The sequence below is a fragment of the Lepus europaeus genome, chromosome 9, assembly GCF_033115175.1.
Source record: "Lepus europaeus isolate LE1 chromosome 9, mLepTim1.pri, whole genome shotgun sequence".
Taxonomy (NCBI): domain Eukaryota; kingdom Metazoa; phylum Chordata; class Mammalia; order Lagomorpha; family Leporidae; genus Lepus; species Lepus europaeus.
In genome coordinates, this window is record NC_084835.1 from 80,548,091 (window position 1) to 80,562,813 (window position 14,723).

The window sequence follows — 14,723 nt, forward strand, 5'->3', positions numbered from 1 at the left end:
GTCACTTAGCTTCTACTCTTTTATAAAAGTGTGTGACAATCTCAGATTAGCCAACTTTGAGTACTTTGGCAATGATGCTGGGCTATTGTGTCACCATGTTTTCTGTGACTGCTATGGCCCAGAATCCCCAACTTGTCAGAGTCAAAGCCTGGAGAAAATCTAGAGTTAAGAGCCAGTCCTCTGCCAAAAGTGAAATCAATTTACATAACACATATTCCCACAACCCCCACATGGAGGAACTAATTTTTTAATAGACCATTTCACAAGTAACAGAGTCTTTTGTGCCACCAAATAAAAAACATGTGGAGATTGTGGAAACATCTGTTCTGGGATGTTACTGTCAGACTCTGTTCTTGGAGAGGGAGGAAGCTGCATTGTCCTTCAACAGCTTTGATGATTTCATAAAAACGTCTGCTGTCTTGAGAGCTGTTCCTTCTGCCGGTCCCTGAAACTCCCAGGAACTGATCAGCGACAAGGCCAGGCTCACCCATTACAGTTTAAATACATTTAAGAATGTCTGAAAGGAAAAGATTGAGGCTGGATTTCATGATGTATTTCTAAAATTGTCTCATCATTAATGTGGATTAAAGAAAGAACTGTCATCCAGAAAATATCCACTTTTTTTTGCATGTCCCTCGAGATCATGCAGTAATTTACCAGGCAATGGGTAAGCACTTAGCTCAGCTAAGGGGCTCCAAATCGTTCCTTCCCCATCTATGTTTCCAGCACCTGTTAAAGGGTAAAGGAGCCCCATTCTACCACAACACACTCTCCTGTACTTAGAGAGGAAGATCCCTTGTCAGAAACAAAAAAACAGCAACAGATTTTGCTAATGAAGAAGTGAGAGCAACAAAACTGAGATGCACAGATATGACAGGGCGAGCTGGAGGTGGTGGAATTCAGGTCCACTGAATTTGCCACTGCCTGAGAAGTTATGTCCTGTGGCCAGTGGAGATCCATCCTTATCAATGGCAAAGGTGGGGCTCCTCGTGATTTGTGCCTCGCTGGTCCCCACCGCTGCTGCAAGGGGCACGACTTGTGCTAAATTCTCTTTTACAGCCCAAGTTTTACTGTTCACCTTCCTTTATCACAGTGGCCTACTTTATGTGTGTAAATAAAAAGAAATGCATTGAGAGCCCAGGCCTGCAGTATCCATTTATGGGCCCATAACTCAAGTGCGTAACAACATTCTGGCATCTCCTTCATTGCCAGGGCAGAAAAACACTGAAGAAAATCATTCCAAGCGGTAAAATAGGAAACAAAGCAAGAACAACCAAAATGGCACCAGAACACCCAAGCATTTGGCAAATGTCTAAAGTGAGCAAAAAGATGAAGAAAAGGGAATCCTGGAATGTTGAAGATGTTGTGAAGGGAGGTGGAGTAAAATAGGTGCTTACTGAATAGTGAATGAATGAATGAACTTATCTTCTCTTACCCTTCTAGACATAGGCCACTGGCGTAAAGTTTGATGGTTTTAACTCAGTTGTACAAATTAAATGGACAATTAATTTTAAAATCAAAACATACAACATATGTTTAATTAATTAATTATTTTTGGGGGAGGGGAGAACAAGAGGGAAAATGCTCTCATCTGCTGGTTCACTCTTCAAATGTCTACAACATCTAAGGTTGGGGCAACCTTAGATGAATCTAGGAGTCAGGAACTCAATCCAGGTCTCCCATGTGGGTAGCAAGGACTCTATTACTTAAGCTATCACTGTTGCCTCTCAGGGTGTGCATTAGCAGGAAGCTGAACTCAGGAGTGGAGCCAGGACTCAAACCCAGGTGCTCCGAGGTGTGATGCAAGAGTCTTAAAGTGCTAGGTCAAACACCAGCCTCAACATGCATTTTAAGTGGCTCAAAAACTAGACCTTAGAACCATTAAGCCATTTCCATATGTGAAGTATTTCAATTCTCAATTGATACTAACAGCAAACCAGCTGCCATTTTTTGAGATATACATAAACCTGGGCAGAAATTAAGATCTAACATCAAAAACACTTGTATTTTTATCTGATGCCTGTGTGCAGACTAGCGTCTCTCGCTACAGTTCTGAAATGCACTAGCAGTATTTCCAGGTAAAAGATATGCACTTTGTTAATTTGAACAGCAGCAACAAATACATTGCCTTTGTGAAGGTTTATGGAAATGTTCACTTCCACCAACAATACGTGAAAACTCATTTAGCTAAACCTTTCATATCTGTGAATGCTACCTAGTTTCCTTTTTCTTAAAAAATGTTTAAAAAATTTCTTAATATATGTGATTACCAACATTCTGCTGAAAAATTTATTTATTTTATTAGAAAGAGTTACAGAGAGGGAGAGGAAGAAGCAAGGGGGTGGGAGAGAGAGGTCTTCTAACCACTGTTTCACTCCCCAAATGGGCTGGCCAGGCTGAAGCCAGGAGCCAGGAGTTTCATGTGGGTCTCCAACATGGTTACAGGGGCCCAAGCACTTGGGCCATCTTCCACTGCTTTCCCAGGTGCATTAGCAGGGAGCTGGATTGGAAGTGGAACAACCAGTACTTGAACTGATGCCCAAATGGAATGCCGGCAGTGTAGATGGTGGCTTTACATGCTACATCACAGCACTGGCCCCATTACAACATTTTAGTAGTACTAGAGGGTATAGGGTAAACAGTCTGTCTCTTTGTCTTATCCTACCATCTCTGTGGGGAGGTAGCTGCTATCATTACCTTGTACACACGTCCAGAGGTGTTATCTGATCATCTATCTCCACACATAAGGCCATTCTTTTCAAAACAAGTAGTAGTGTTTTATACAGTTATTTCATCATTGCATTTAAACCTGTCTCACTCTTAAGAGCTGCATAATATTCCACCACAAGCACATACCATAACTAATCATAACTTATCAGTCCCTTGCGGATGGACATTCAGATTCATTTTAATCTTTTTCAGCCATAGTGATGTTGAAGTTAATATTCCTGCACTAAAGACTACACTTTTAATCCGAGGACATTCATGGCAAAATGCCTAACTGCAGAATTAGGTCAAAGGGGGGGTGCATTTTGTTCTGGATACATACTGTCAAGTGCAGTGTATGCTGATGTCTACTTACACTCCCACAGATGGCATTTCCTCATGCTTTTCCTAACAGTTTGTGGTCAAACTTTTACAAATTATTACGCCAATCTGAGTGGTAGAAAGTGATATTTCATTGGCATTTTTCTGTTTTTCTCATTATAAAGGGTATAATTATTAATTATTGTGTGGCAGAATTAAGAGAGGGGGCAGTAGTGGAAGGCTTCATGGGTGCACAGCCCACCACTTGTCCAGGACACCAGGACAGGGAATATGTCTGAGTTCACAGCCATCTGGGATGAGCTGTTTCTCAGCCACCCTGTCTTCAAATTAATCCGCATTAAATTTAGCAAAGCCCTACTTCTTTGAGATGTAGATCTTCTGTTGGCCAGGGAACTTGACTTTGGTGCTCCAGAGGGCCTCAATCACATGCTCCTTGTTCTGCAGCTTGATGTGGATGGACACGGTCAATTGGCCAATATGAACTGTGGCCACTCTGAGCCCTGGGGAGTTTCCAAAGGCGCCCCATAAACCTGCCTAAGCCTAGGATGGAAACAGCTTGGCGTGATCAGAGACATAGGGATCAACTAGATAGGGTTGTCTTCAAGGTCCCGTAGGGCAGCCTCTACAAGCAACAGGCTGTGTGCACTACCAAGGAGTCTGCTGTTGGCAGGTCACTGTACCTTGGGCCTCCATGAGGAAAAGGATGGCATTGTTTTCATGAGTAATTAACATTTCATATTCTGTGAATTCTACTATGAATCTTTGAAATTTGTGCTAATTGTAAAGTGTTAAAAGTGAAAAGCCAGGGCCAGGCATTGTGGCACAGAGGGTTATGATGGCCTAAATGCTTGGGCCTTTGCACTTATGTGGGAGACTCAGATGAAGTGCCTGGCTTCAGCTTGGCACAGTCCTGGCAGTTGCGGCTATTTGGGGAATGGACCAGCGAATAGATTTTCCTCTCTCCTTCCCTCTTCTCCTTTCAAATAAATAAATACTTTTTTTTTTTTTAAGAAGTGAAAAGCCAAACTTGACATACTATTCCTTGTTCTACAATCTGATACCCTATGTGCCTACTTATGATTTGGGGGGCAAGGGAGAAGAAAATGGAAGTGGAGTTGGGGGGAAACAAATCCTCAACAAAGGCAGAGAACAAGTCTCAGCACAAAGGCTCCAAACATTAAGTAACCACAGAGAACAGGAACTTAGCCAAAGAACAAAGAGAAACCATCAGTCAAAAAATAATGACCTTCATCATAAATCATCAGTGGGGATTTGTATTTACTTCTCCATACAAGATTTTATAAAACATAGGGTCAAACCTTTAGTTCCAGTTCTGAAACTCTGTCCTTGAACGTAACTAGACCTACTAGGATTCAAAACTGAATCATTCTGCAATGTGTTTTCTAACCAATAAAGCTACTATAAAACAGGCAAATGTCTTCCCTATTTTTTGAAAATGGGAAAATTACATTTTTTCATTATATCAACTTGGCTAGTTGCTTACCTAGGATGATCAGAATTTTTGGTAAACAAATTTGTTGTAAACATGATACAAACTTGAAAGCTCTCAGATTTGAACATAGTTGCCAACACATAATGATGGGAACCTTGGAAGTACCTTCATTTTCTGTCTATGCTCATTTTTTCCCCAAGTGTTGCCCTTTCTGTTCTTGAAATCTCTTTCCCGTCGGCATTCATTGCTGCTATCCTGGTTGTGGTCCCCATTACTCTATCAAGAGATTATTGCTTCAGATTTCAAGCCCATTTCCATCTCTGCCCTTCCATCCTTCCATCATCATCTTATTTACCTTAAAAAACAGCTAAACCAAATCTATCTCACTCAACAATGTGAGTGTTCCATAAATGCTTGTAGAATAAATGAACAAATAAATAAACCTAGTAGTCTTAATCTCTAGTCACAGAGAGTCCAGGCTCCTCTGCCTGGGCTTTTATGGCCCTCCTTGATCTGGTTCCACTTAGCTTATGCAAAGATTTCCCCACCATCTGTGCAATCAACACTCATATTCTCCTCTGCCTTTGCTCATGTTCTTTTCTCAGTCTGTGCAAAACTATGGAACCTTTCAATGGTTTTGTAAGTTTTGTGTAAAACTATCTTCCTTTCTTACCCTGCTTCTTTTCTCACACTCTCAATTCTCCTGGGGTGCCTGATCTATGATCCTGGCTGCAAGGACAAGCTGACAACACACCAATCTTCTTCTCAAGTCAGATCTCTCCCGAATGTCCCCTTGATCTACCCAGTATCTGCTACCCATCTCCAGAGGCTCTCCAGCAATGATCTCAAAATTGACATATGCACAACTAAACTCATCAGTTTTGGTATTCTCATTCTAAAAATGTTTATTTATGTTTATATATTGGAAAAATGGAAAGGGAGACAGAGAGAGAGAGAGAGAGACAGAGAGACAGAGAGAGAGACACAGAGAGAGAGACAGAAAGAGAGAAAGAAAGAGAGAGAGAGAGAGAAAGAAAGAGAGAGAGATCTTTGATCCACTGATTCAGTCCACAACAGCTGGGGCTGGGCCAGGCCAAGGCCAGGAGCTTGGAAACCCATCTGGCTCTCTAACATGGATGGCAAGGACTCAAAGACTTGAGCCAACACTGTTGGCTCCCCGGTGTATTACCAGGAAGCTGGACTGGGAGGGGGCGATGGGACTCCATCCCAGGAACTCAGATGTGGGATGTGTGTGACCCAAGCAGCAGCTTCACAACATCCATGTCACCTTTTTACTTCTTGAATTAAGCATCCACCCGAACCAGAAACCCAGGTGGCCAACCTTGACTCTCTCCTTTCCCTAATCTTTCATTGCTCCTGTCATCCCAACTACATTTAATTCCCTGTGTAAACGCATTCCTTTCCATCTGCACTGCTATTGCGTATTCCCAACATCATCATTTCTGCCAGCCTTCCTAGCTGACGACCTTGCCTCTAGACTATCAGGAAAGTACCCTTTACAACACTGCTTAAAACTAGAATCTAATCATATTTCAATTTAGGATAATCTGAACAGGATTTATTTATAATGCATTACTGGTAATGGTAGGAGTGGGCTTCAGGAAACCACAGTGATAGCACGGGGATAGTACTAGAAAAGAAAATGCCACCACTGGCCTGAGGGAACAAGAGGAGGGAACAGTTACCGGAAGAAGAAAGCTGAGTAAATACTGTGGCTCTGAGAAGGGGGGGATGCAGCTGGCCCCAAGTGATCTTTTCAGGAAAGAAGCCAACAGAGAATAATGACTTTGACCTCACTCTTTTCCTGTCCATCTCCTGCGGGGGCTATCTATCCACTGGAGGAACCTAACTGGAAATTAAAGTGCATGGGAGTCTGTTGACTAAATCCTATAGGTCCCACTCTAGGGTGGAGAAGGGTCAATGTAGATTTGGGGAGGAGCAGGCTTACAGGAGATGTGTACACAGACTCTCCAGGATCTGGCTGTCACCTTCCTCTCATCACCCATTCAATTATCTTGGAAACACATCTAGATCTACCCAGAGGGAACTATGCCTCTTCTCATATTGAACTCATGATCCAGAAACCTATTCTCTATTGCTAGGTTTGGCCAACCTTTGAAAATAACCACTTAATCACCTCCTCTACAAAATAATTACTCATCACATATCTATTAATAAAAAAAACCCAGTTCTTATCACAGGTGTATTGACTGAACTAATTTAATCATTTTATTATCTTATGTACATTTTTTTATCCAAGTATGTGTAATATTTTATTGTCCTGGCCGGCGCCATGGCTTAACAGGCTAATCCTCCACCTTGCGGCGCTGGCACACTGGGTTCTAGTCCCGGTTGGGGCGCTGGATTCTATCCCGGTTGCCCCTCTTCCAGGCCAGCTCTCTGCTATGGCCCGGGAAGGCAGTGGAGGATGGCCCAAGTCCTTGGGCCCTGCATCCGCATGGGAGACCAGGAGAAGCACCTGGCTCCCGGCTTCGGATCAGCGAGATGCGCCAGCCGCAGTGGCCATTGGAGGGTGAACCAATGGCAAAAAGGAAGACCTTTCTCTCTGTCTCTCTCTCTATTGTCCTTATTCATTTACATGTCTACGGTCACAAACAGTAAACACTTTAAACAAAATAGGGAAGGGAATGTATGGGTTACTCTCAACATCCAATACTATGCAAGATACATAGTAGGCACTTAATAAATGGCAGTTAAATGAAGGTATGAATTTAGGCATCAGCTCAAATCCAACATCATCCAGGAAGCTTTCCCTGATAACTTCAGCTCATGGTAACAATTATATGTATTGTGAGAATTTAATGCTTAATTGTTCCCTACTGATTCTCCCTGCTTATGCATCATTTTCTTAGTTAATCCTTAGTCCATTCCTGACAGCAGAAATCATCTTTTCTGCTTCTTTTTTTTACAGAGTTTGAATCCATATTAGAAACTTAACAAAAACTTATTTGAAGAGCAGGATAAATATATATATTTTTCATAGCCTGAAATTCAAATATTCATGGGATCAGAAAACTATTGAAAATTGGTAAAACTGATTAAAAAGGTGGAGAATGTGACTGATTCTCAAAGGCAGGAAATCTCTTTTTTCCTTTTCTTTTTTTTTTTTTTTTTTGTAAATGCACCCAATTTTAAATGATTGATTCAGATAAAAAAAAAAAAAATCTCATGTCGGCCAAGGATTGTTCTGCATTTCTGAGAAAGAGTAGGGCATAAGTGTGGCTCGACTAAGGACGTATAAAATCAATGATCTAGTTGATGCTGTACGCAATTGTGTGAATGCTGATTAAGAAATGTTCCAGAAATTCAGGTGGGAAGTACAGGCTCCCAGAACACTTCATTCTACTCCAATATGAAACCATGGACCTGAAGTGGAAGGCTTCTATTTACTGCTTTTAGTGTAACACTATAAAGTAATTAGTCACCTTTTCATTAGCTAAAATAGCTGAGAGGAACTTCTGGGGAAGGGAAAGGTGTACCCTGGCTTATAGTCGACTTCATAGGTCAGGATGGGGCGGCCCATTAGTCTGGCCTCTGGTGGAGGCTGGCAGTGGTGGAACAGGTGTGGGGAAGCCATCATGGTGAGCCAGGAAGCAGAGACACAGAGGAAGCACACTCAGCTTATGTAACTAACCCCTCTTGAGAACTATCTTTGGAGGGCAAGCCCTCAATGACCTAAAAATCTCCCACTAAGTCTACTTCTGAGAGGCCATAATTAGTCTCCATCTTTAATCCATCAACCATTCAGGTAAGACCTGGGTTTAAACATCTGCATGGGCTTGGGGAGCCAAGTCCCACTCAATTCATAATAACAAGAAAGTTCTTTTAAGACCTACACTGTTGATAGTGCTCCTCTGCCTGGGTGTACCCAAGCTCATCCTGCTTCTACTGGTCTGACAAATGTATTCAACCTAAAAAAAAATGGTTACAAAGGATGGTGCATCCTGACTGACTCTGAAGTCTAGGATGTATTCAATGCCAGCTTTGACAGAGAATTAGATGAGAGAACACCACAGCAGATGACCGACTTCTGAAGAAAGAGACTGTCAGATTTCGAAAGACCACAAGGAAGAGAAGGAGCCTGATCTATGGACAAGAGTCATCTCAAGGTGACTGTGCAGCACGGTTAATGTCATTTGACATGAACCTATTCAACAACCCACAGAGGTGCACTGGGAGTCTCAGAGTTTTTACTGATGAAGAAACTGAAATCTGCAGAGTTTAATAAGGAAGATGCTTTGGTCAGGGTGCACTGGTAGCAAATCCAGGATTGCAATTTGTGTTTTGACCCCAAATCCACCTTTATTATACTGCATCCAAAACCCACCAACATCCTTCTTAGGATAAAATCAGTAGGGTGAGGAGATGGCTGTGCCAAGTCTATTCTTAAAAAAAAGTCAAAAAAAAGTTAGTAGGAAGAAGAGTCATGTACCAGTAATATATGCGAGGAATTCATTTTTTTGATAGAGTTTGAAGGACTATCCAGATTATTTCACGTAATCCTGAAAATGATCCTGGCAACTGGTCAAATGATGAAGCACATGTTCATTTAACTGGCACTCAGCATGCCTGAGGCACTGGGAATGCTGGGAATGCACACCAATGGAGGGAGAACTCAGTGCCTTGTACAATGCCTGACACTCCAGCAACTCCTTCTATTAAGGATCAAAAGCATACACTCAAAAATGGGGGGGGGGGATCCCATGGTTCGATGTGGCCAGCACTGTGGCACAGTGAGTTAAAGCTGTGGCCTACAGTGCTTTGAGTCCTGGCTACTCCATTTCAGATCGTACTCCCTGCTAATTTGCCTGGGAAAGCAGCAGAGGATGGCCACAGTGTTTTAGCCTTTGCACCCATGTGGAAGTCCCAGAAGAAGCTCCTGGCTCTGGCTCTGTCCTGGTCCAGTCCTGGCCATTGCATCCATTCAGGGAGTGAACCAGAAGATGGGGGAGATCTCTCTCTCTCTCTCTCTCTCTCTCTGTCTCCTTCTCTCTAACTCTGCCTTTCAAATAGATAAATAAATCATTTTAAAAAATCATGGCTCCAATATATAAAAAACAGTTTTATTTGAGGCAGGGTCCTTTTGGAGGAATAGAAAATAATCTATTTAGCAAAATAAATTAAGAGTGGAAAAAGTTAAACTTTAATTTGGAGAACTGGAAGTCACATACTATGAAATGTGAAGGGGAAAGCGAAAGTGAATAAAAAAATACGGAGCAGGGAAAAGAGAATGAGGAGAGGGGGAGCTATGGAAACAGAGACTAATAAAAAAGGGGTGGAACACAGAAGTCAACAAAAGAAAAATCCATCACACAGACATTCAGATTGCAACCCAGCAAAGGGCAGGGAGACCACACCAACGCCAGTGGACAAAATGGACTACACGCAAGGCAGATGGATGTGCCATGCAGAATCCATGCTGAGGTCTAGCGGTTTTCAGTACTCTGGTTCTTAAGATATACGCTTCTCTTCCATGCCTTATGGAATTAGTTAAAGAGGAAATTTTTAAAAAGGAGAGGAAAAAAAAAAAAGAAAAAGAAAGCCAAACTGCATATGCAGAATGTGGGGAGTGTGAGGAAAAAACAGTGAGGGAGGCTAACATTCCACCATTACCGCTCTATTGAAACATGATCCTGTGCTTGGCTTCTTATCTGTTCCCTTTTCCACAGCCCAACAGTAAACTCCCACACACCAGCGGGACCACAGTGGAGAGGCAGTAACACAAGCAGCTGTTCAAGCTTGGTTTTCATTAGGAAAAAAAAGTGCCTTGATTATAAGAGGTTTCATTTTTAACCTCTATGCCAAAACTGAAGTGATTATAACTCCATGGACAGAGACACAAATGGTTCCTTAAAGGTGCTCAGTAGAGCAAACACAGCATTGTGGAACAGGAGTGGGAGGAGAGCCCAGGTGTTCAGGTTTTTTTTTTTTTTTAAAGATTTATTTATCTGAGAAGTAGTGTTACAGAGAGAGGGAGAGAGGGAGAGATAGAGAGAAAGGTCTTTCATCCACTGGTTCACTCCCCAAGTGGCCCCACGGCAGGATTTGGGCCTACCAGAAGCCAGGAGCCAGGAGCTTCTTCTGGTCTCCCACGTGGGTGAAAAAGCCCAAACACTTGGGCCATCTTCTACTGTTTCCCCAGGCCGTAGCAGAGAGCTGGATCGGAAGTGGAGCAGCCAGGACTCGAACTGGTGCCCATAATGGGATACCAGTGCTGCAGTCAGAGGCTTAGCCCATTACGCCACAGCACTGGCCTGGAAAGCGCGGCTTTTAACATTCACCATGGATTAGTACACTGAAACCTAGCAAAGATTCAAAATTAAGAACATACTATACAGGTCCTCCACTGCATTTCTGTAAAGGTTAGGGATACATTTTCACCAAATTTTTTAGCTACAAACAGCAAGGCAATCCAGCCATGGAGAAAACTTAATTGCATAAGTGAAAGATGCCAACCTTTAAAGGCTACACATTTTATGATTCCAACTACATGACATTCTGGAAAAGGCAAAATAAGCAAACAGCAAAGTGATTAGTGGTTGCTGAGGGTAAAAGAGGATTAGGGAATGAAGAGGTAGAACACAGAGGTTTTCCGGGCAGTGAAATTATTCTGTGTGATACTACAATGGTGGGTGCAAGTCATTATACATTTGTCCAAACCCACAGAATGAAGAATACCAAGAGTGAACTCTGATATAAACTGTATCAGGTTTGGATGGTAAGGAAGCATCAATGTAGGTTCAACATTGGCAGCAAATGTTATCATTCTGCTGGGCGAAGCTGACAGAAGGGAAGGCTGTGCATGTGTAGGGGAAGATGCTATCAGGAAATTTCTGTACCTTACTCTCAATTTTGCTGTGAGCTTAAAATTGCTCTAAACGTTAAAGTCTCAATTGAAAAAAGAAAGACAATTCGTTAAAGATTTCTATTTGACAAATACTCCTTGAGTATCATTTTGCCTCCACATCTTACAAACTAATTAGTGCACACATTTCTGGAGTTCAAATTCTGGCCTTTCCTTCTACCATGAAAACTTTGGTCAAGTCATTCCACACTTCTGATTGCTTCTGAGTTCTACAGGGCAGTAACTCCCCACATCAGAGTTATCAGGATGACCAAACATACACAGAGGGCTTAACACAGTAAGTGGCGTACGATAAGGGCTCAAGGGTGTGGGATGAAGACATACTCATCATCAATGAAAAGCAGTGTAATCACGCTATTCCTCTGATTTTATTAGTGAGGAGAAGGTGTTAGCTCCTTCTTAAATGAATCCTGGAAAAAACTCTCCAGAACATGAGACATCAGCAAGTATTCTAAATTTGACATAGACAGAGAAATGACACAACTGGTAGTCGGGTGGATGGGAAGAAGAGAGCAGAGAGAAATACAGAAGTTACATAGGGTGGTTCACTGTCACCTGGCCAGAGACTCCAGACCTGGGAGAGACAGAGATCAGGAAACAAGCTGCCTTCTAAGCCCACTGCTCAGGTAAGGGAGAATTTCAATTAAAATGCTTCACACTTAAAATAGAATTATTCTAACATATTTGTAACCACAATGACAGAGACTGGAGTCCTACATTTGTTAGGAATCCATCAACACTGCGGTAAAAATGAAAACCCCAGCAAATTAAAAAGGTTCTATGTTACACATAGCTGCTCTTTCTCACCAAATTTTTTCATTAAAAAATGGGGAAGCAAACAGCCATGCTGCTGCAACCTCATTTTTGCCAAGTGTTTAATCAAAGAGCATGCTTTCAAACAGGCGCGCAAACACATACCTTTGTCCTACTCCCAAACCAGCGAGTGGCTTTCCCTCCCACCACCTCACAAAAGAACTATTCTCCCTTGTTTCATTCAGTCTGCGCTGACAAAATGCCCCCGGTTCTTGCTCCAATACCTCCTTTTCCTCCAAATGCCTCCACTTTTACTCGGCACCATTCTAGCTTATTGAGCATTCTCTAGTGCCTTTCAGGTTTTGACCCTGTTCCATGTTAAACAGGCTGTGGTGCAAGTGTAGGATGGTGCTCAGTAAAATACTCTGGCCGACAAGGGCAGTTATGTAAACAGGGCTGCTTCTGGCAGGGATGTGCGACGGGATAAACAAGGCTGGAGAGAAAAAGTACTTTTAGAGAGCAGAGACTGTCAGGGAGCAGAGGTACCTTGCAAAGCAAAATGCTCTCATTCTGATGTAACATCAGGCTTCCAATTCACAGAAATCACTGGCAGAAATTTACAAGTACAATAATGACTGAGTTGGCAATGATGCTTTCTGATACGGAACTAAGTTTTTTCATTTTTAAGGTTTGTCATTTCTTAAAACTTTCTTCAAAAAGAAGGATTTAAAGTGACAGGGATACTAGAATTGATAGCATTTAAGAACTTACAACATTTAATGAAGCAAACAGGAATCAAGATACACAGAATTCCAATTCATAAAACTGGACACAAGCTAATATGTATGACTAGGAAAGAATGACTAGAATGCTGATGAGTTAGGGCTTTGTTTACAATTTTACTGTAACACCTATACTATGACAGGCCACATAGGTCTGTGTTTTTGGTAGGAAATGCACAATGAGTATTGAAATACTTTTGTGTAAATATGAACACGTCCTCACTTAGTGAGATGTTACTTAGTTTAACTCACAGGAATAGGAGGTAGTGTGAGCAGTGGACAAAAGCCTAACTTTAGAATGGGCAGATCTGGGATTGAATCTCAGCCTTGCCCCTGAATAGGTATGTGATGTGGGGACAAGGACATTTCTCTGGGTTTCAGCTTCCTCACATATAAAATGGGGATTGCAGGGATTAAATGAAACCATGTACATAAAATGCACAGTGAAGGGCAACATGCTGAATTAAGATAATTAAAAATAAGAGCTGAAGCTTAAATCAAATGTAAACTATCAAAACATATCAGAAGCACAGCATCTGCTAGAAGATGGCTCATCTGGTTTCCACAAAATGTGAACACAATGCTTGACATAAATGAAGATTTTATACTTACTGAATGTAAAAATCTAAAACTAGAAAACAGCGTTGAATATCTAAAAGTTTTTGTTCACACAGGGTACATTTTCCTTCAAAAGAAAAATAACCACATGAACAAACGATCACAACATCTACACCTTTTGACCAGACTCCACGTTTTGGCAGAGTGTGTGAAGAGGAGACCGCATTTGCTAGTGCAGGAAGTTGGCCTTTTCTCTGTCTTGTTGAAGAGCTGATGAACTGTGTAGGTGATGTTCCTTCTCTTAAATATGCCTGTCCTAGCTTTATATATGTTGAGAGAGCATCTTTGAGGAACATGTGTCCAGCAGGAGTCTTGACACAGATTTGGTTTCAGTGCTTTCTAAGCTTTAGGATATGCCTTAACCAGCTTTCCAAGCTTTTTAAAGAAATGGATATAACAGACTACGAAGCTGGATCTTCTGCTACACCCACATGTCTGGTACTTATCAGCTGAAGCTATCATCAAGGACTAGGGTACAATGGCAAAAGGTAACATAAAATCTTTCATGTGAGGGGCCGGCACAGTGGCTCACTTGGTTAATCCTCTGCCTGTGGCACTGGCATCCCATATGAGCACTGGGTTCTAGTGCTCCTCTTCCAGTCCAGCTCTCTGCTGTGGCCCGGGAAGGCAGTGAAGGATGGCCGAAGTGCTTGGACCATGCACCTGCATGGGAGACAGGGAGGAAGTACCTGGCTCCTGGCTTCGGATAGGCACAGTGACAGCTGTAGCGGCCATTTGGGGAATGAACCAACGGTAGGAAGACCTTTCTCTCTGTCTCTCTCTCTCACTGTCTATAACTACCTGTCAAATAAATAAAAAAAATCCTTTAAAAATTTTTTTTCATGTGAATCAGCCAAGAAGGTCAGACCCCTACTATCAAAGTTCCTACCAGCACCTCATATATTCAGTTAACAAAAAAGTGAGTGTTCCAACTAGGGAAAAAATAAGGATAGAACTATATTTTTTCCTTAACTATTAGTCAAAGTAATGCAATTCATTTATGACTCTATTCAAGGCAGTGCAGTGCACAAAGTGCTAAGGCTATTCCAAGGCACTCTGAGATTACCAGGCAGAAAAATACTTCGAAAGCTCTGTGTTTCTTTCTCTTTCTTTACAAACAGGTTTGAATTTTTCCATGTGATTTTTATGATTAGGGTAGTTA

At 42.0% G+C, this 14,723-nt stretch overlaps 1 protein-coding gene and 1 pseudogene across 1 annotated transcript in view; both read right to left on the bottom strand.

Moving 5' to 3' along the window:
- Positions 1-14,723, bottom strand: part of GAREM1 (GRB2 associated regulator of MAPK1 subtype 1) — a 260,770-nt gene that overhangs the window by 64,903 nt on the left and 181,144 nt on the right.
- On the bottom strand, positions 3,641-3,767 carry LOC133767370 (small nucleolar RNA SNORA70; annotated as a pseudogene).